This window comes from Rhinatrema bivittatum, chromosome 17, assembly GCF_901001135.1.
Source record: "Rhinatrema bivittatum chromosome 17, aRhiBiv1.1, whole genome shotgun sequence".
Taxonomy (NCBI): Eukaryota; Metazoa; Chordata; class Amphibia; order Gymnophiona; family Rhinatrematidae; genus Rhinatrema; species Rhinatrema bivittatum.
Window position 1 is genome coordinate 13,721,100 of NC_042631.1, and position 21,317 is coordinate 13,742,416.

General features: G+C 40.2%; 1 protein-coding gene across 5 annotated transcripts in view; it reads left to right on the forward strand.

Annotated features, from left to right (window-relative positions):
* Window positions 1-21,317, forward strand: part of METTL15 (methyltransferase like 15) — a 241,667-nt gene that overhangs the window by 7,884 nt on the left and 212,466 nt on the right. The window lies entirely within an intron of this gene.

Consider the following 21,317-nt stretch of genomic DNA (forward strand, 5'->3'; position numbering starts at 1 on the left):
GCAGAAAGAACATGAATGTAACATTTTATGTACAGTCAGAGGTTCTGTATGTTGGAATAATCTGACTCCAGGATGCTTAAGGTACAGGAGCAGTATTAGTGCCCTTCAGGCTCCCAGATCTGTACTGTGTTTTTCCTGCAGTATTGCAGAATATACACAAGCAGAGGCATTGGATTGCTTTTTAAAACAATCTGCGCAAGAGATGATGTAGATAAAATATGCAGAATAGAGTGGGCAAATGCTAGGTGGGTTGTGAGACTAATAGAAATTGCCTGAAAGTAATTGTAAATGTTGAGAGCTGGGAGAGATGATGGGAATGGGGGAGAGTGCTGTAAACAGCAGTGAGTAAGTGGGTTTGACTGAATTTGGAATATCAATATTTAGCTATGGGAATCTAAATTAGCAGTTTTCAGACTTCTGCTTCTTGCAAGTAAGATTTTTTTTTTTTGTATGCCCAGAGCATTTTTGAGGTGAATAATTAAAACAGTAACTCTACTTTGTGACCATTTTTCTGTAGGGATCACAATAAAATAGAAACTGAAAACCAATTACAGTTCTCCAAATACAGATGATAAGAGATTAAGGGGTTTGTAATAAGAAATGCTTTTTGTTGTCTTACAATAATGCTTATTTTAACTCAGTTCAGTTTATAATCTCCCTTTCCCGAAGGTTCAGGGCAAACTTTCCAGATTAAACCATATCAATACAAAATACAGATGAAAACAAAGCCACGACTTGTCCGGGACACGTCCTATGCAGGTATCGTTAGGATCCAAAGAAGAAATGCTTCCATGTGCATTCAACAAACGTTAGCAGGAGTCATTGCAAGGTGGATAATCTCTTGGCTTCTTAGTGGTGCGCTATTTGATAGACATTTCTGTTGTGGTACAATTTGGTGATAAACAGGTCGCTCCCACTTAAAGCATGATTGAAATTATTAAATACGCTGCTTCCTTGGGAACAAACACTATCCTCCCCTAAGTTGTGCCATTATTTGAATCTGCAGTGTGAGCTCTTAAAGAGTCACTTTATGTTGAAGTGCCACTTTGGAGGAATATAGCTATCGTAAAACCTTTTAAGCTCCTACTTCTAGAGCCAGGAGCAGTGACTGGGCCGAAAGCATAGGAAGAAAGCACTAAAGCTTCTGTGATGGTTCTCGTCTTAGCTTAGAAATGCAGTTTGCTTCTTGGTATTGCAGACATCTCCATCATTTTTTCTATTGTGTGTACGTGTGACTGATGAGCAAAATATTTATTTAAGTGTGCATTGTTACAAATGAGAAAATAGTCCTTTATTAAAGCTGTCTGCTATGCCAACAATGATGTAAATTTATAGTTTCAAGATTTGATGAAAAATGTTAGGTAGATTTTTTTTTTTTTCTTGGCTTTAAGCACTGGATAAAGTAGTGCCTTAAATGTTTGAAATAAGTCGATAAAGTATAACCTATAATTTTTTGTTTATTGGACTAATATACATTCCTTGACTAGCCTGTGGGAGCAAACATTCCCTTCATCAGAAGGATGAGTAAGCCATCTTAAATAGCATTTTGGGTTGAGAGCATCACCATTAAAACTGGCAGTGAGGTTTTAATTATTTTTTTGCACATTGAAGATCTCTTTTGAAATTGAAGTGGTCATATTTATGGCAACCTTATAAACTGCTGGCAGTCTGACATGCACAGGTTGTTTAAAGCTATAGAGCAGTGGTCCCCCAACCCTGTCCTGGGGGGCCCACCAGCCAGTCGAGTTTTCAGGATATCCACAATGAATATGCATGAGAGAGAATTTGCATGCACTGCCTCCATAACATGCATATTTTCTCTCATGCATATTCATTGTGGATATCCTGAAAAACCCGACTGGCTGGTGGGCTCCCCAGGACAGGATGGGGGACCACTGCTATAGAGGAACCAGTCCTCCTACATATGTAATAGGCGGTATCATAAAATAAGTGGGCAGTACTCAAAGTACTGTGCCACTCTTCTGGTATGTCAAAGTGGACAGTATTGGCTATTTACACACAGATATAAGAACATAAGAACATAAGAAAATGCCATACTGGGTCAGACCAAGGGTCCATCAAGCCCAGCATCCTGTTTCCAACAGTGGCCAATCCAGGCCATAAGAACCTGGCAAGTACCCAAAACCTAAGTCTATTCCATGTAACCATTGCTAATGGCAGTGGCTATTCTCTAAGTGAACTTAATAGCAGGTAATGGACTTCTCCTCCAAGAACTTATCCAATCCTTTGTTAAACACAGCTATACTAACTGCACGAACCACATTCTCTGGCAACAAATTCCAGAGTTTAATTGTGCGTTGAGTAAAAAAGAACTTTCTCCGATTAGTTTTAAATGTGCCCCGTGCTAACTTCATGGAGTGTCCCCTAGTCTTTCTACTATCCGAAAGAGTAAATAACCGATTCACATCTACCCGTTCTAGACCTCTCATGATTTTAAACACCTCTATCATATCCCCCCTCAGTCGTCTCTTCTCCAAGCTGAAAAGTCCTAACCTCTTTAGTCTTTCCTCATAGGGGAGTTGTTCCATTCCCCTTATCATTTTGGTAGCCCTTCTCTGTACCTTCTCCATTGCAATTATATCTTTTTTGAGATGCGGCGACCAGAATTGTACACAGTATTCAAGGTGCGGTCTCACCATGGAGCGATACAGAGGCATTATGACATTTTCCGTTTTATTCATCATTCCTTTTCTAATAATTCCCAACATTCTGTTTGCTTTTTTGACTGCCGCAGCACACTGAACCGAAAATTTCAATGTGTTATCCACTATGACACCTAGATCTCTTTCTTGGGTTGTAGCACCTAATATGGAACCCAACATCGTGTAATTATAGCATGGGTTATTTTTCCCTATATGCATCACCTTGCACTTATCCACATTAAATTTCATCTGCCATTTGGATGCCCAATTTTCCAGTCTCACAAGGTCTTCCTGCAATTTATCACAATCTGCTTGTGATTTAACTACTCTGAACAATTTTGTGTCATCTGCAAATTTGATTATCTCACTCGTCGTATTTCTTTCCAGATCATTTATAAATATATTGAACAGTAAGGGTCCCAATACAGATCCCTGAGGCACTACACTGTCCACTCCCTTCCACTGAGAAAATTGCCCATTTAATCCTACTCTCTGTTTCCTGTCTTTTAGCCAGTTTGCAATCCACGAAAGGACATCGCCACCTATCCCATGACTTTTTACTTTTCCTAGAAGCCTCTCATGAGGAACTTTGTCAAACGCCTTCTGAAAATCCAAGTATACTATATCTACCGGTTCACCTTTATCCACATGTTTATTAACTCCTTCAAAAAAGTGAAGCATATTTGTGAGGCAAGACTTGCCTTGGGTAAAGCCATGCTGACTTTGTTCCATTAAACCATGTCTTTCTATATGTTCTGTGATTTTGATGTTTAGAACACTTTCCACTATTTTCCTGGCACTGAAGTCAGTCTAACCGGTCTGTAGTTTCCCGGATCGCCCCTGGAGCCCTTTTTAAATATTGGGGTTACATTTGCTATCCTCCAGTCTTCAGGTACAATGGATGATTTTAATGATAAGTTACAAATATTTACTAATAGGTCTGAAATTTCATTTTTTAGTTCCTTCAGAACTCTGGGGTGTATACCATCCGGTCCAGGTGATTTACTACTCTTCAGTTTGTCAATCAGGCCTACCACATCTTCTAGGTTCACAGTGTATCACTTAATATTGTTTGGTTCAAATCCACAGGAACTTTTTGGCCTTATTTCTTTTTGCAGGTGAAACATGTTTTGGTACTTTCCTTTCAAAGTGCTACAAACAGGAGCAGAATGAGTGCTGAAGTCAGATAACCACTAAACTTTTTGAAGTCCATAGGGTTGACTGGCTAATGCTCCAAACTGAGGATGAAGACCACCCAACATTGGCACTGTTTTGGCAGCTAGTTGTTTGTCCACCTGCTGCAGGGAGCTGTTGGGTCTCAGGATGACTATCAAGGGGTTTATTAAGAGATGCAAGAAAACTGCTCCTGTCTTAACAGCATTGCAGGTAACAAAGAGGTTTTCACAATAAAAAGGATAGGGCTTGCATCTAATCCAGCGAGACAATCCAGGTCTTTTAACAGTTGCTTCATTCCAAGGACAATACAATTCAAAAGGAGGCAGACCTACAACTTCACAATACATTAATCTCCTCCAGGGTCCCACGCTCTGCTCTGGCCACTGTTCTGTTTCTGCTAATTGAGCGGATAGGAGTTTCTATGCTGGGAACACTTGTGAGGTGTCACAGCAGTCCTTCTGAGTCCCCTTGGGGGACCAATCCGGATCCTCAAGGGTAGGGCCCTGTTGGAGGCTCTCTCTATAGTAGAGTTAGCACTCTTTGATTCATTCTGTGGCTCTCTAAGCAAAATTCCAGCACTGAAGCGGGCAGATTCCAATTCAAAACCAGTGAATACACTTTCCCCTGACAGTATTATGCTTGCTTGAGGGAGATAGTAGCCAAAATTTCAATGTCTGGTCATAGTCTCAGAAAATATAGATTATAAATTCCATTATACAGACAGACCAAGACCTCATGGGATTGCAGAGCAGAAAGGACCATTGACACTACATTTCATTTCAGAGGGGTTTGTAAACTGTAGTCTGGCTTCTACTAACCTGATTTTTCTACCAATATTTTATATATTGGAATTCTTCTGTTAATGAAGTTTGATTACATTTTTGTTATCCTTAGCAGGTTGAAAAAGTTGATGATTATAAGTGTTGTACTAGACTTTCGCATTTTATAATTGCCCTTTATAAAATGTTCCATGCACTCCTAAATTTCTTCAGTCAGTCTATTTCATAGGTTAAAAGTACCCAATCTTTATTTTGTAGAAGTTCTCTGACTTAGTAAAATTACCTACCTTTTGTAAAAATTTGAGTTCTGGTGGGAAAATAACCATACGTAACAAAATTGATAAAGGCTGATTCAACAATTTAACTTTATTTTTTTTTATTGAAGTTTAACATTATTGCAAATACAGAACGTATTTGAAAAGAAATACAGAGGAGAGATACTGCTGATAGTAAATACTAATGAAATGATGGGGGAGGGTCTAAAGGCAAGTAGACCGCAAGTCAAACATAGCGTGAAAAAGAAACTACACAGCGCACTGCTAATACAATACCCACTGACTGTCATCTTTAAGTAGGTTGAGGGGAAACAGCACGCCAGGCCTCAATGAAGACTCTCAAGCGAGCAGGATCAGAAAAGTCAAATCTATCAGCCTTCGATACCGCTCCACATTTACATGGATATCTAATAACACAAGCCCCCAGAGCTAACACTTCTGATTGCATGGCAAGAAACTTTCTTCTCCTGTCCTGAGTAGACCTTTGAAGGTCAGGTAACTCCCCTTTAAAAGATGCTGCATGTTTACGGAAAAATAAACGAAGAATATTGTCTGTCTTGTAGAAATACAAAAGAAACAAGCAAAGTAGCTCGGATTATGAGATGGCAAAGAAGAATTCTCAAGAAAATCCGTTAAATTGAAAGGAACTTCTTGTAATTTCCTATCCAAGTTTTTCTTAACAGATGGTAAATACTAAGCCTTTTGAGTAGGCGGGTAAGCAGGTTCCTGAATTTGAGGAAAATTCAAGGCCGGTTCAACAATTTATTCTGGAGAAGGTCTGCCTTGCCCTTGTTTCATCCAAAGGCATATTAAAGGAGTCAGAACTGTATCTGCTTTGAAAAAAAAACCTTCAATATTTGCATCATTACCCTTTTGTCTGCATCCCCCATCACGATGACAGTGGCTGTCCGGTTATCAGTGTTTGCTGGCTTTTAGGGATATAATGGTTTGGGGGATGAAAACTGAAGAACTACATTGCTAGTCTATTATGTTGCATTTGTGTTCTGATATAAGTTGGATTGATTATATGTTAGGGACAGCAACATTTATTTTAAGGGATTATAATAGGAAAACTGTCGGTCACTTGGGATTCCTTTTTTTATTTATATATATGGTTTACTTTAGTGAATCCATTTTTGTTTACCTTCAGTTGTGTTGTACCTTCTGGATTAATTACTGGGATGTAAAGGATTTCTGAATATCAAACTGGTTAGTGAGCAAAATGTAATTGTCTAGAAAGGCTACCAAAATGGTGTGGGGTCTGACCCAAATGCCCTATGAGATAGATGAATCTAAATATATTCTAGATGAGGGCAGAGACAGGGGAAAGAGGATTAGAGAGATTTAAATACTTAAAGTATTAATTCACAAGAACAGCTTTTTCAGTGGCTAGGGTCATGATATCATGTCACGAGGAGGTAGACTTGGGAACAATGACAGGAGATATATATAGATCTATAGATATCAAGATCTCAAGAAGATGAAGAGCTAGTTGGAAGGATGACCTAGGAGCAATATTTAAAGTGCATTCCTCAAATGATTCAACAGTGCTGGGGGCTGGGAGAATGAATAGCAAACATGGAATGCTAGCGGAAAACACAGGTAACCCTGTAGTTGGGTCAGCCTTGGAGGCTGTGATGACATAATTAACAGCAGAGTAATAACTAGAAGTCTAAGTGTAAATGTAGGCAACCACACAGCTGGATCTGTCTAGCAGGCTGAAAATATGGTAATAACTAGAAGTCCTAGTAGAAATGTAAGTGCTTATCTAGCTGGATCTTTCTGGCACTCCTTGTATTGATTAAGTTGGTGCAGAAGGTTGAGTGCTGGTGAGATACCTTTTGGAAAGGACACAGGGACCTATAGGACTGGATGTTTGGGTAACAGCTTTACTAATGCAGCTATTTAGATTATTATTAAGCATTGTGGTTAGGACATAGGGAAAGGTTATAGGTATGAAATAAATGAGGGGTCTCGTGTCCAAGAGAGTGGAATACAAAATGGAGAAAAAAAACCCCCTGAAGCAGTCTTACTCTGTGGCTGACAGCTGGAATATATTGACAATGTGGACAAGAATAGCTGGTTGGCTGGATGGTCCAACTGGTTCTTTTCTGCAATTATCTACTAAGTTAGTATGAATATTATTACCAAACTTGTGACAGAAACAGGACATGGATGAGTAGCTCCATTGAAGTTTACTAGAGCTGATGGAAAATTCTGTTCTGTTATGAGTGCTACTGCAGCCAAACGCTGGGATTTTAATTGTGAATTACATTGGAGATGTTTCTGATAAATCTGTGGTTTCAAGTATAGTTTTGCCAGCTTTCATCTACTTTGTTAAAAACGTGCCATCAAATAATGTACTCAAGGTGACTTGGCATAAAGGACAGAGGTGGTTTTTTGGAGGTGATGTATTTGTTAATAGAGTATGTAATTGGTTTGCTATTCTTTATACTCACTGATGGATATTCTATGCAGATATTAGTGCATGTATTTTGCCTGGATATGACATTATTGTGAGTGATTTTTTTTTTTAGATGTCTGAATGTTAGTCGCAGCCCTAGTACTCATAGTGATATAACTCCTCATTTGATCATCAGTTAATAAATCATGAAATTAGCATTCATTTGGTAATCAATAAAGTTTGTTATATTTAATAGTACTTTGTGAATTTCTTTGTACTGAAACTTCAGTCTGGTGGTTGGCTGGAATAAATCAGACGAACTGCAGGATGATTAATTTGATTTTGAAAGTTTTAATAATGTTCTGCTTAAGTCACAGAAATGTAAACTGTATTAAATTAAACGCCTCCGTTTTATAAACCCTGTTCAGTTACCTAATTAATTTATCTTTGATCTCTGCCGAAAGTTGAACTGAAAGTTTGTTCTTCAAGTGCTGGAGAAATATAAAGTTATTTTTCCTAACTGGAAATAAAACCTTGAGAACGACATGTGAATAATGGCCAAGCACCTAACCGAAACAGGAACAGCATAACATGTTATTGATTTAAGGTAGTTTAATATACATTTCTAAAATGTAATCTAGCTTTTTTACTATAGGCTAATACAAAATAAAAGTAATTCAATAAGTAGATAAGATTTAAAGTTGTACTATATTTTAAAGGATCATATACTTGGGACAGCTAATTTTTGCAATAATATTTACTAACTTCCATTTACCTATAGTGATTATGTTTTTAAGACTTACATGCTTTCTATGCAATAAATGTAAAACAAAGGTTTATCTGTCTATGTGGGGTGATCTTGCACAATGTGTATGGCATTCCGGAGGCATAAAAGGTGAGCGGCGCTGGTTTATCCAGCGCCACAAATATAACATGGGGAAAGCGCGCGAGAGCAGAGTTAGGAATTAAGAGATCAGGGGAGGGGGAAAGGCAGGAAAGTGCAAGGCGGGAAGGGAGGTTAGGAACAAAGAAAGGGAGGGGGGGGAAAGCGAGCGGTTACAGGAGAGTTCTGAAATCACCTCTCCTGATTGGACAAGAGTCAGGTGACGTGGTCAGTGTAGGAGAGCAGCGTGTGGGAAGGGAGCGCGCTAGTTTCTGTCCCGTCCGTCCGTCCTTATTACTTTTGGAAGGTTCACTAAATATGTATAATATGCAATATTTGTCGCAGTTGTGGCAGAAAACCTGAGCCCATGTATGTTGGAATGTTGGGGGTGGGGCGATTTGGTTGGTGAAAAGGGGGGGGGGGGGGAGTGCCTCGTGTAGTTTGGGGGGGGCTGCTATACGGGATGACCGGAGAACCATGGGGGCAAAGGTTCACGGTAGAGCTTGCTCTCGCTGGTTCGAGGCGGAGCAGGAGGAAGAGGGGGGGAGGGGCAGCTCCACCATTGGGGATTAAGGTGGGGGAGGACCAAGGCAAAGGTGGGGGAGGGGTTAGCTTATGATTATATGGGCTCGGGTTAGTTGGTTATTAAACTGTGGCCTATTTTTAAGCCATCAGGTTGTTGCGTTTTTATTGGGGGGGTTGTACGAGACAGTGATGGAGCGCAATGTCTTTCCTCCCTATGTTATTAGAAACTATGTGCATAGAAGGAAATATAAAAAACGTACATAGGCTAACCCATGAATTGTACAGTATCTTTTTAGGTGGTGTAAGAGTTTCACTTGTAGACCCAGAGTTCAAAATTTGTGGAACCTTCTATTGTATCTTAAGGAACTGGATGCGTATATGCAGTTTCACAGGATGTTAAGAACTTGGCTCTTTGGTCACTTATCAGAGGAATAGATTTTTAAGTATTAGGATAGCGACAACAAGATCTTGGGGCCAATAAAGACGGTGGAATATGTTTGCATTAAGGATTTGGAAAATATAAAGTGGATGGAGTCTTAATTTCATTTATCGGATACTTTCTTTGGTTCTAATGATTTTAATCTGCTTTGTTCAACTTTTTATTGTAAAATGCAGAATATAAATTTGTATACGAAAGACGATGTACATGGGTACCTTGGGTTTGAATATCAGTTTGGAATTGTACAGCCTGAAAAGTAGAGTTGTTTAGGAATATTTATTTTATTTATTTATTTATTTATTTAAAGTCTTTTATATACCAAAGAATAGCAATCTGCCTTCTCTCTGGTTTACAGTATAACAACTTGATACAGACAACGAACAATAAAACGGGTATCATATTAACTAGACATAACGTAAACATCGTAGAGAGATTTGAGGGAAACAATTCTAACTATGTATAAATATTGTCTAATCAGGGTATAATGGGTGCTGATGCATAATTCCAAGAAAAACAGGGTAAAGTCAGTGAGTCTCTGGTGTGTTTGTATGCTTAGCCAACATCATCATTGAAAGTCTGTCTGAATCTCCATGTTTTGAGTTCTTTTTTGAAGGATTTTATGTCTGAGTGAACTTAAGAAGTCCGGTAGAGAGTTCCATGCTTTTGGTCCTGCAGTGGAGAAGGCTCTGTTCCTTGTGTTGGAGTGCTTAGCTGATGGTAGGGAAGGTAGGGCTAGGAGCAGTTTGCTTGAGGTTCTTGTCGTGCGTTGCGGTTTGTGTGTTTGGAGCATGTTATCGAGGATGGTGTTATCTGATCTGTAAATCGCGTTGTGTAGGATTGTTAGGGTTTTGAACTTTATTCTTTGTTCGACCGGTAGCCAGTGAAGGCTCTTCAGAACAGGGGTTATGTGTTCTGACTTTTTTTTTTTTTTTTGAATATGAGATCAGTGTGGTTGCAGAGTGTGTTGCTGCTTCAGGGGTACCATCTGCAGCACTCGGGTGGAAGGGGACTCTTTCTCCCCCTCCAGCCGTAGAAGGCACAATTGTGGCTTCAGAAGGGCACTGCTGCCTGCAGCAATCTAGGGCCATGTACACACTGGCCATGACAGGTGCTATTACCAGTTCTTGCGCATGATGCCACTGATGGTGCTAATTTGTGAAAAAAACCCACGTCATATGAAATGCCAATATTAGAGAAATGACAGAACTCTCATTGAAGAGCCAATGTCCAAAAACGGCTATGTGTTATTTTCTGTTCACTTATAGGGTGATACTTTCAATACTTCAATATTTTCAAATTCGAAATAAATACCCAAGTGACAAGTAATGGACCGCTCAAAATATTTTAATCATAGGGTTTGTCATAAATATTTCAAGATGTTCAACAGTTCATTCTTCAAAGTGGTTTTTTTTTACTTTTTAACTTTCTTTTTAAATCTTTTTTTAAAAACTTTTTTAACGCCACATAGTAACGGAAAAGACACTTATCTTTAGAGTATGTGCAGCGGCAAGGAAGTTCTAATACTCTGCTCAGTGCGCCTTCATTCGCCCGACACAGCGCGTGTTTTGATTAAACTTCATCAGGGGCTCAGGAGCAATGTTTCTAAAAAATGAAAAAGTATAATTAAGGTAAGAAATTATCCCACATTATAAAATCTGTTTTTTTTTTAAAAGCATAACATGAGTCTTTGAGCGTTGAACTTATCCAAGGTAGCATTGAAATTCGGCGTTTCAGAATGGAACCGCCATATTGAACCCCGCGATATTTAAGCATGTTACTGACTCATGAACTGACCAATAGAAACCACTGATGGTGCTAAAGCAAGCCCTGCTTCATAGAGTGCCAGTTAGGAGCTCTACTGAAGGTTTCCCTCTTTGTTTATATTTAGACTTGCTGATCTTTATAATGCAGTTGATTAGAAGGGTGTAAAATCAGCTCTTTATGATCTCATTCTCTGTCCTTATCCCTTTTCACTGTATTGATGGATGGTATTTATATCTAGCTGCTTTTATAGGAATTAATACTTGACATGCTGGTGAAGTCTGCTCTTCTGGTTGAGTCCTGATATCTACTTGAGCAATCATTCACTGGACATTATTTTAGTTTTAAAAGAAAAAGTTCTTTTGTTAAGTTGTAAATTACAAAATAATTTTTCACTTTCCCTAAAGTGAAGGCATTGACTGCCTTTAGTTTTAATTAGAATGAAGTAAAAGCAAGCATAACTTGGAGCTGAGCCACTGGTTAACATTCAGATACTTTTTTGGAGGGACATTTTGAGGCATCCATGGCTTGATTCATCTTTTTTCCATTCTGTGTGTGTGAAAGAAGATCTTGATCACTAAGGCCCATCCTGAAAAAAGAGGGACACATTGGATTTCAGTAGGGCAGGCCTAAAGGGTGAGTGTGTTTTAACCAAAAGATTCTCATATTTGCATCTTAGTTGCTAAGAGCACTGGGATCTTCTATAGGTATCCAAGGCAAACAGAGATCCGTAACAGGCCGGAGATTCAAGACTTGGCCAAGCATTTTCTTGAAGGATGCCTTCCTTGCCTGTCTTTACTTAAGCACTTCTGCTCTCGCTTTAACACCCAAAAAAGTTCTCTTCGGGCTCTGCGAGACTAAACAAATCTCCCACGTGTCAAAGAACGTTGTAGTTAGAGAATGAAACCAGCAGCAAGAATGTTCCTGGGATTCAAATTTCACATCAGTTTTGTGTGACTGGAAAAGTGACTTTCCATTTCCCTCAGTTATAACTCACTCTATTAGGGGATAATAAAGGAAAAAAATATTTCTGTTCACATAGCTTAGGAAATATTCATAAAATCTCCATGTCACGTATCTCAAAAGTAGTTGTGAATGATTCTGAAGTATTAAACTGTAAAAGTTGTTTGGGATCCAGTTTAGATAAAACGGGTCATGCTTAAATTTCCTATTTGGATAGTTCAGTATAATTGTGTATTAGTATCTACCTTGGAGAAACAACCAATTGCGCCAGATGCACAAGGCCCACTGCAGCACACAACAGAGTAGTCTGGGGGAGAATAGCAGTAGGAAGCCAGGAAAATCTTGTTCTAAACAACTTTTAGTTGGCTATTAAAAAAAAGAAAAATGGTACTGAAAAAATTTTGTGTCAAATTTGGGGGGGTTAATGAAAGCAGTGACATGACACGGTGGGTAAAATTGATGGGAAGGTGGCACTATACTGTTTCTCTGCTCTGACCTGATTTTTTTCTTGAAATAGTGGAATATGTAACTGGATATTTAGAAAACAAATAATAACTTTTAAAAGCTTGTCAAATGCCAGTATTTTCTAAATGGGGCACTGTGATGAAGGACCATTTTTAATTTGAAATCAAAGCTACAGTTAATATAAAATTTCTTGTTTAATATAAATGTTTGCTAAATGTGTGGAACCTTGCCTCTGGTGATTGGTAGCCTTCGTAAAATTATAAAATGAATTGATAGTCTCTGTCCTGTTTGTGGGCATCTCATTAAAAAAAAATCACCTGTGATATTGAGACAACTTAATTATCCAATTTGTTATAGCAGACTGAGTGGGGATCCTATATTTAATCTACTGGCAGATGATTTAGTCATGGAAGGCTTTGATAGGGACATTGTTAAATAAGCAAAAAAATGGAGTTTTTATTCCGTAAAATGCCTATCAGCTACTTATATAATGCATCAAATACTTATCAATTAAGTATTAGAATTTTACACAAGGTCAGTGCATATAATAGAGCTATTGAAGTACAACGTGCAACCCTTTTTTGATAACACCAAACCTCAAAAACAGGTAAACTTTACCTCAGGTAGATTAAAACAGACTGGCGTTCCATTTATTGTTAGGTTCAGTAATCAACCTCATGTTAAGTCTCTTTTCTTGGAGAGAATGTTTATTTTGGAGGAATTTTATTTTGCCTACCGTAAAACCTTGCTCTTGGTGGATAAATATAATATTAAACACAATCACGCATTTGAATAAATCTTGTAGCATTGTGGCAAATGTGAATGTTACATCAGTTTTCAAAGTGGACCTAATGCTCATAAGTCTGCTTTGAAAATTATCCTACCGTATTTACCTGTGCAAATAGGCCTATTTGCATGTAAAAGCTTTGGAAAATGTATGCACATATGTTTGCATTCTCAAAGAAAATGCATATAAATCTAAGCCTCTTCTAGCTAGAATGCCTCAGCACATTCTGAGTGAAGTTACATGCCTGTTGGATGGGCAGCATTGTAAAAAAAAAATCATTTCTGCACATTATTTATCTCTGTCAAGCAGGCCTAAATTGGCCATAACATGAGTGATGTCATCTGATGGTGCTGCCATTGACCCAGCTTTCAGTGAAAGTCTTACTGAGCAGGTGTTCCCGTGTGTAACTGCCTCATATGCTCCTCCGTGTTTCTTCTTCTTAGCTACTGCATGGACATGTTTCCTGTTTCTCTTTAAGATTTTGTTGGACTCGCTCTTTGGCCTTACTCTGCCTCTTTGCACGCTGTATCTTTTTTTTTTAATTTTTATTTTACCGCCACCTCAGGAGCTCTTCAACAAACTTTTTCAATTCTTAAAAAAAAAAAGGAAAAACCCAAGGCCAGCGAGACTGTGGTCAGTGGTTTTAAGGCCTTCATCTGTAGGTGCTGGATGTCCATTACCATTTACTGTTTACTGTCACTGTCTGGACATGGATATTGATGCCCCCAAATGCTACAGTTGTGGTAGGATGCCTTCGAGGGCATAGCAGTACTGCACCTAGAAGGTGGAAGCTCTGCAGAGGATTATGTTGGGTTTACAATTTTAGACTGGAGGGGAGGGCAGCAGCTATGAAGGACACATTTTGTGAAGGTCTGTAGTAATATGTTTTACTTAGTCTGTTTTAAGGATTTTTAAAAAAAATATATATTTTATTATTTATTTATTTATTTAACATTTTTTATATACCGGCATTCGTAGGACACATCATGTCAGTTCACAATTAACTGAGAAAGGAAATTACATTGAACAAGGTGGTTTAACTGGGAGAAATTGGATAATTGGATAATAAAGAACAAGGTAAATAGCGAAGTACAAGAGATAGAGTAAGCAAGCATGGATAACTTAATTGGAACGATATGGATTAGAACTGTTGCATATATTTAAAATTACATATGTGAACTAATTTACAAAGTTGGGGGGAGAGGGAACGGGGGGGGGGGGAGAATAGAAGAGAAAGAGGAGGTAAAGATAAAAGAGGGATTGATAAGGTAAAGAAGGAAGGCGGGGAGGGGGAGGCTGTAGAGGCTAAAGGAGGGGAGAGGGGGGAGTAGGAGGGGAGAGGGGGGGAGTGGAGCGGGGGGAGTGAAGGGGAGCATGGGGTGTGCTGGAAAGGTTACCAGGGTAAGCGGTTATTGTACACTGCCTTGAACAGTGCAGGTTAAAAATGCTCTAAATTAAATAAAAGCACAAAGACATGGCATGAAATGGCACGGTGGAGCTGCTCATCATCTTGGAGTTGGGCATGGACAGACCCGTGGTATAGCGTCAAGCCACCTTTGGTTTTTGGTAGTACAGCTATGGTGATGAAGTCAGCATTGAAGCAGGCATGGTGCATCTGGTATCACTCTTGCATTTCTCCTGAAAAAGATCCAAAAATGTTGGATGCATTTGGGGAAAACATTCTTCCAGGGGATCCATGCTTGGCATTCAGATTGCAGCTCATCAGTTGTACATGCTATAGTATTTACATGAATGTGTGCAAAAGCTGAAACCTTTGATAACATCTTCAGAATGGGGGCAGGTGGATTTTCATTGGGCAGTGTAAGGTTCTGAAGGCTCCTACAGCCTACTCACACAGGATTTATGTCGCCAAAGTGGTTTTATTTAGAAATGGTGATAACATAACAGTTCCTGCCTTACGTATTGCAGGTAAAGATAAGAGAGAATTCACAATTGGATAAGGCTTACTTCCATCCAGATATTCAGTCCTGGTCTTTTCATAGTAGTTATCTTCTTTAACAGCACGCAACAAGATTTTTGGTTGTAGACAAGATGCAAGACTTTCAAACATTAACAGGTCATTATAGCATTAATACACAAAGGGAATAACTCGCTGGTCTACTCTGGGATTCCAAATCTTCTTTTGGCCTCCGTTTCATCTAATTGCTGAGAAAGCTTTCCAAGTGTTCCCACACTGCTTTTGAATCCCCTAAGGGCCAATCCAAATCCTCAGGGTGGAACCACATAGCAGGCTATCTTTAGTCTGAGGATGGCTTTCTCTGAGCCATCCTGTGACTTCCTGCACCGAACAGCCCTGAACTGGGCAGACCCCAGTTCAAAACCAGGAAATAAGCTATTTTTCCCTGACAAAGACATGAAGAAATGTGAAAAGCATCTGATCCTTTCTGCATAGAAAATTAACACAGTTGCCAGGACTTTGGCTGCTTCCATAGGAGCTTGAATGCTCACATGGTTGCAAGCAAGTGGTCTTCATGCAAACATACACAACCATCTGGTGGATATTTCCTTCACAGGGGACAGCTTGTTTGATGAGAAGTTACAGTAGACTGTGGCTCTGATTAAGGCACATCAATCATACACTCAGTGAAGAACTAGCTGGTTCCAACCCAATGCCAGTACTTTTCCTACAAACATCTGTGTGAAGCAGTGTTTCTAGTGTTCCTGTATTAACCTGTGCAGGGCCAGGCTAGATGCCTGTTTCACCTTAAATTCCTTAAAGAGCGTTTGCTCTATGGGTGGGATCCTGCGGGGCAGTTGAGGCTCAGAGGGTGTAACCAGAGACTGGGTAATAAGAGCTGGGATCTAGGTGGGGATAACCAGACTAGGCCTAGGTCTCCAGGAGGAAGGCAGCTCCTGTAACATAACACTGCTCTGTGGTCATTGTAATGTGTGCAGATACATGAAAAATAAAAAAAACTACTCAGGAAATTGTGGGGATTAAAGCAAATAGGTGTGATGTTTTTGTTAAGACTTGCATATGATAGAGGTGTTTAAAATCATGAGAGGTCTAGAACGGGTAGATGTGAATCGGTTATTTACTCTTTCGGACAGTAGAAAGACTAGGGGACACTCCATGAAGTTAGCATGGGGCACATTTAAAACTAATCGGAGAAAGTTCTTTTTTACTCAACGCACAATTAAACTCTGGAATTTGTTGCCAGAGAATGTGGTTCGTGCAGTTAGTATAGCTGTGTTTAAAAAAAGGATTGGATAAGTTCTTGGAGGAGAAGTCCATTACCTGCTATTAAGTTCACTTAGAGAATAGCCACTGCCATTAGCAATGGTTACATGGAATAGACTTAGTTTTTGGGTACTTGCCAGGTTCTTATGGCCTGGATTGGCCACTGTTGGAAACAGGATGCTGGGCTTGATGGACCCTTGGTCTGACCCAGTATGGCATTTTCTTATGTTCTTATGCTTTTATTTTAATTCCTATAATGGAGACTCACAGATATTGTGCAAATACACACAAATATACTGGTTGCAAAATAAAACAACCAGGTAAATCATTCAAAATATTTGTAGCCAAATATTCTGTTTTATGATGGCCAATATTTGGGAAAAACAAATTTCTGCCTCTTGTAGGCCAAAACAGATGCAGGTGAATCAGTCTTGTGGCTAATCCATTTATCTTTAAATTCCTTTCAAGTTTTTACGTTCTAAATGTGGGCAATAAAAAAAAAAAAAAAAAAAAAAAAAAAAGCTCTTCAGTTAGGTTAATGTTAATCTTGTTAGGCACTTCTTATTGAGATTGTACATGCTTTAGTGAAAAGGAAACTTGAAAAATATAGTAAAATCAAAGTGCTATGATAAAGAACATTCTATTGTCATTTTGTTACAAAATAGGATGCTATGTTATCCCTTATGTTATGGTTGTGGACCCTTGGGTCGGCTGAGACGGTGGATGGTATACTGTGGAGGCCCGCAGCGAGTGTCACAGCCAGGAGGCGGTACTGAAGGAACTTGGATGAGGCTTCACCACTGGAAGTCTGAGGTCCCCCCCAGGAGGAGCCCGTAGGGACCTGGACCTCTTGGACTTAGGTGGGACCCTATGCGACCAAGGATCCGGGCAGTGGCCGAAGAGATGGGCCCAGGTAGTTGAAGAGTCTTCACCCTCTGAAGCCCGCGGCTCCCCCAGGAGGAGCCCGTGAGAGCCGGAGCCGCTGGGACTTAGGAGAATCCTCTGGGCCAGCAAGTACCGGGTACCTGAGATGATGGAGGAAAGCCGAAGTCTGAGTCCAAGAGCGAAGCCGGGTCAGAAGCCAGAAGTTCGAGATCCAAATCAAAGCCAGGGACGCAAGCAAAAGACGGAGTCGTGGGACGGAGCCGGGTCAAGCCAGAAGTCAGAGGATGAACCAAAACCAGAAGCGGAAGCTGGAAGCGAAGTCAGGAGTCAATACCAAAGCCAGGAGCGGAAGCAGAAGACGAAGTCAAGAACAAGCCAGGTCAGGAGCCAAAAGACAAGATGATCAGGAAAACACTGCAGCAACTAAAGACTCAGGGAACTGAGGAACCTCGTTGCAAGGCAAAGGTTGGGTCCTAGTTGCAGGGTAATATACGTCTGAGGTCATCCGAGGGCTGTCTCTGTGTTCCTGCGCTGGCCCCTTTAAATCTGGAGCCCGTGCGCATGCCTAGGGGGTGGGGCCAGCGACTGAGGATCAGCGGTGTATCCCTCACAGAGGAGACGCCGCGGCAGGCTGCGATGTAGGCCTGGACGGCCTGGGAAGAGACCGCGTGGGTAGGAGGAGGGACCAGGGCACGGCCCGGTCCCTTAACATCTTAATCTTTTAATTGTCAGTTTTACCAAGTAGTCTCTGCATAAGATATCCTTATTCACCTGTGCTGGTTTTTAGTTTAGCCTTACTTACATTACTAGTTTAAAGGCGATATGAGAAATAGGCTAAGGTCAAAGCTGTTTTTTAAAACTGTTCTATTATACTTCGCCTAGTATGACTACGCTATAGGCGGCTGCAAAAGTTTAAATAAATAATGGCTACTTTTGTGCTCATGTTTGGGGAAAGAAAAGACCAAACCAACTTTGGGTTATCTGTATTTTATTTTAAGATTATTTTTAAAGATACAATATTAATTTCAAGAGGCAAATAGATGCTCATTCAACATATGCTGTTCATAAATGTTTCTTTTTTAAATCACGATAGTATAACTTTTGAAAGTGAAAGCAGTTTCCTGGAAGGTCATCTAAATTTAAACGCAAGCTTCTTGCTCAGAAGGTTGGTGAGCCTGCTTTCTGTTTGATCTTACATCCTTGCCAGTGCTCGACTGTTTCTTCTGTAAAGAAAAAGTTTTTGCTGGATGAGTCAGTGCACTGAGTCATAGGCAGCGTGAAGTCTGTAGTGCTCTAGACTAATTGGAAACAGTCTCAAATTTAATTAAAGCACAGTTGTCAGTTCAGTGTTACTGATTGACATCCTACTGAAGTATTTTGTTCTTAGGAACTTGTTTTAATTGTTCTTCAGTATTTACTCTCTTTCTTTTCATTTTAAGATTATTTTCTGCTGAGCGGATTGTAAGCTATTATGACAGAGTTTAATTGTTCATTAGCTTTACAAAGGTCAATTTTTAAAAGTGCACTTGCCAGCGAATTGGCCAAAATTTGGCTAGACGGGCTAGCACTGAAATTCGGCTCTGGCCAGCCTCCAGGGCTGCCTATCATTTTGGCCATCTGAATCTAGTCCGTTACTGAATCCCCTGCAGGATTTAACCAGCTAAGTCCGTAGGATATATCTTGCTGATAATTGGCTCCAAAATGAATTATGTTTTGTATTGGAGCTGTGTGTGTGTTGTTTTTTTAACTGTAGTTTTCAATTTAAAAATGTAGTACACAGTGTTTTAAAATGATTTACGAGGCAAAACCTGTTATACCTGCATTTAACTGGCTGTTGGAAAATTGCCTTTCCTCATTACAGCTAAAAGCCTCTGCATTTTTAGCCATCTTGAGAGGAGGCAGTACTGGTGGTGCGTTTACGTTGAGGGAGGAGATGCATATTCTTAGATTGCATTTTCAAATCTTTGCAAGCACTTTTTCAGCTAAATTCTAGCTGCACAAAACAGGGACAAGTGACTACTCATACTTTGTATTCATGTGTAATTTTACATTGAAAATCGGTGCAAAACCCTTGGGTAAAAAGTGTGCACAGAAAATTCCCCTATAGTTGTCTGTTCTATCTTTGAATGGCATTTAATGCTCGCAGTATTTTAGTTGTAACTTTATTTTTTTATTACATCATACATTGTAAGAACAAAAGGTTTGCACAAGTGCTCCATACTTTGTTTCCTTTTTATTCCCACAGTGGTCAGTGCAATTAATTTGTACTGACAATAGTGCCTGCTCTACAAATGTATTTCAGAATGCTTTATCTTAACTAATGAAAGTTATTCTACTTAACAATATTGTGGTAATTAAACTCGGCTACAGAATGCGATTTTTATCTATTATTGCGTCCATCGACCGCTCTGCCTCATCTCTCTTCTACCCTTTTCCTCCTCCCTGGGAAGGTTGGCCGTCTTCGGTGCTGATTGCCGAAACCCTTGGCGTCTCCGACACAGCATGGGCGGCCCCGTCCGCCATGCTTCTTCCTGAGGCCTCCTAGGCGCGCGCCACCTATGCTTTTGAATACATGATGGCGGGAACCTCGGTGCATCCCCACCGCATGATGTCAGTACCTCCGGGTATTTAAACCTCCGCTATAGCCCAACGAGTTAGCAAGGACTTCGGTTTTGCTACTCTGACCGCTTCTAAGCTGCTTGCTTGGATTCCTCTCTACCCTCCGGAGTAACTCGCTCCTACGGAAGCTCTGGGTACCCGCTCCTCGGGGGCCTCTCGCTTCTATCTGCCCTTCGGGGTTCAACTACCTAACTTAGGACACCAGCTCCTCGGGGGTCCTATTTACTTTCTTCCAGGATCCTTTGGTGCTCCTTAGGTACTCGCTCCTCGAGGGCCTATCCTGCTCAGGGTAATCCTACACCTCGGATCCTGGGTCCCTCTCTCCATTCTTCTACCAAGGAAGTTACCAGCACTGCCACTCTGAGTATCGCTACGCTCCAGCTCTCCTTATTCCACCCTTCAGGTTCGGCTTATCTCACGCTGCGGAACACTACCTCATCTGGGTGAGACCATCATCTATAGAGACTGTCTGAACTTACTGTGATATCGCTGGCCTACAGTACTATCCCTTCCTTGAAGCAAGATTCTACTTACATCAGCAGTACAATAAAGCTTTCTACCCTCAGTGTCTGCTTACTAGAGTCTAGCCTATCGCTGTGGTTCCCCACGGGGCCTCTCCCCGTGAGAGGAGTCATCGCCACTTCGACCAAGAGTCCACAATATGCCACAAACCCAACATCTATATGCTTTATCTTTGCTCAATTTACTAACCATAAGAACATAAAGTATGCCATACTGGGTCAGGTCAAAGGTCCATAGAGCCCAGCATCTTACCTTTCTGTGGCCAGTTTTGGTTGTTAGGAAGCACTAAAGAGATTCTAAAGAGAAGATCCAATTCCCAGTAGCTTACTCCCAGGGTTAAGTAGTGGGTTTCCCCAAGTCCACCTGGCTAATAATTGTTCATGGGCTATTTCTGCAGGAACGTGTCCAAAGCTCTCTCAAATCTAGCTATGCTAGATGCCTTGACCATTGCCCAGTAACCAGTTCAACAGCTTGGTTTTGCATTCGGTGAAAAAAATACATACTCTAATTTTTGTGTGTTTTTTTTTTTTTTAAATCCTAGTACTCATTGGGTAACTACCGGTAGCTGTTTTCTATTTACCTACTCCACCCCACTCATGATTTATAAATCTCTAGCGTATCCCCTTTTTTTGTCTCTGTCTCAAGCTGATGAGCCCTAACCTGTTTAGCTTTTCCTCATAAGGGATCTGTTTCATCCCCTTTATCATTTTTGTTGCCCCTCTCTGTATCTTTTCTAGTTCTGCCGTATCTTTCTTGAGGTGGAGTGACCAGAACCGAATGTAACACTTGAGAGATTGTTGTACCATTATGATAGTCACTGTTTTATTTTTCTTTCTTTTCCGAACCATTCCTAATATTCTATTTGATTATTTTGTTTTACTTCCACCACACACTGAGCTGAGGATTTCAACCTATTGTCCATGGTGATTCCAAGATCTGTTTTTTTGCGTTGGTCTTGTGGAGCAGTAT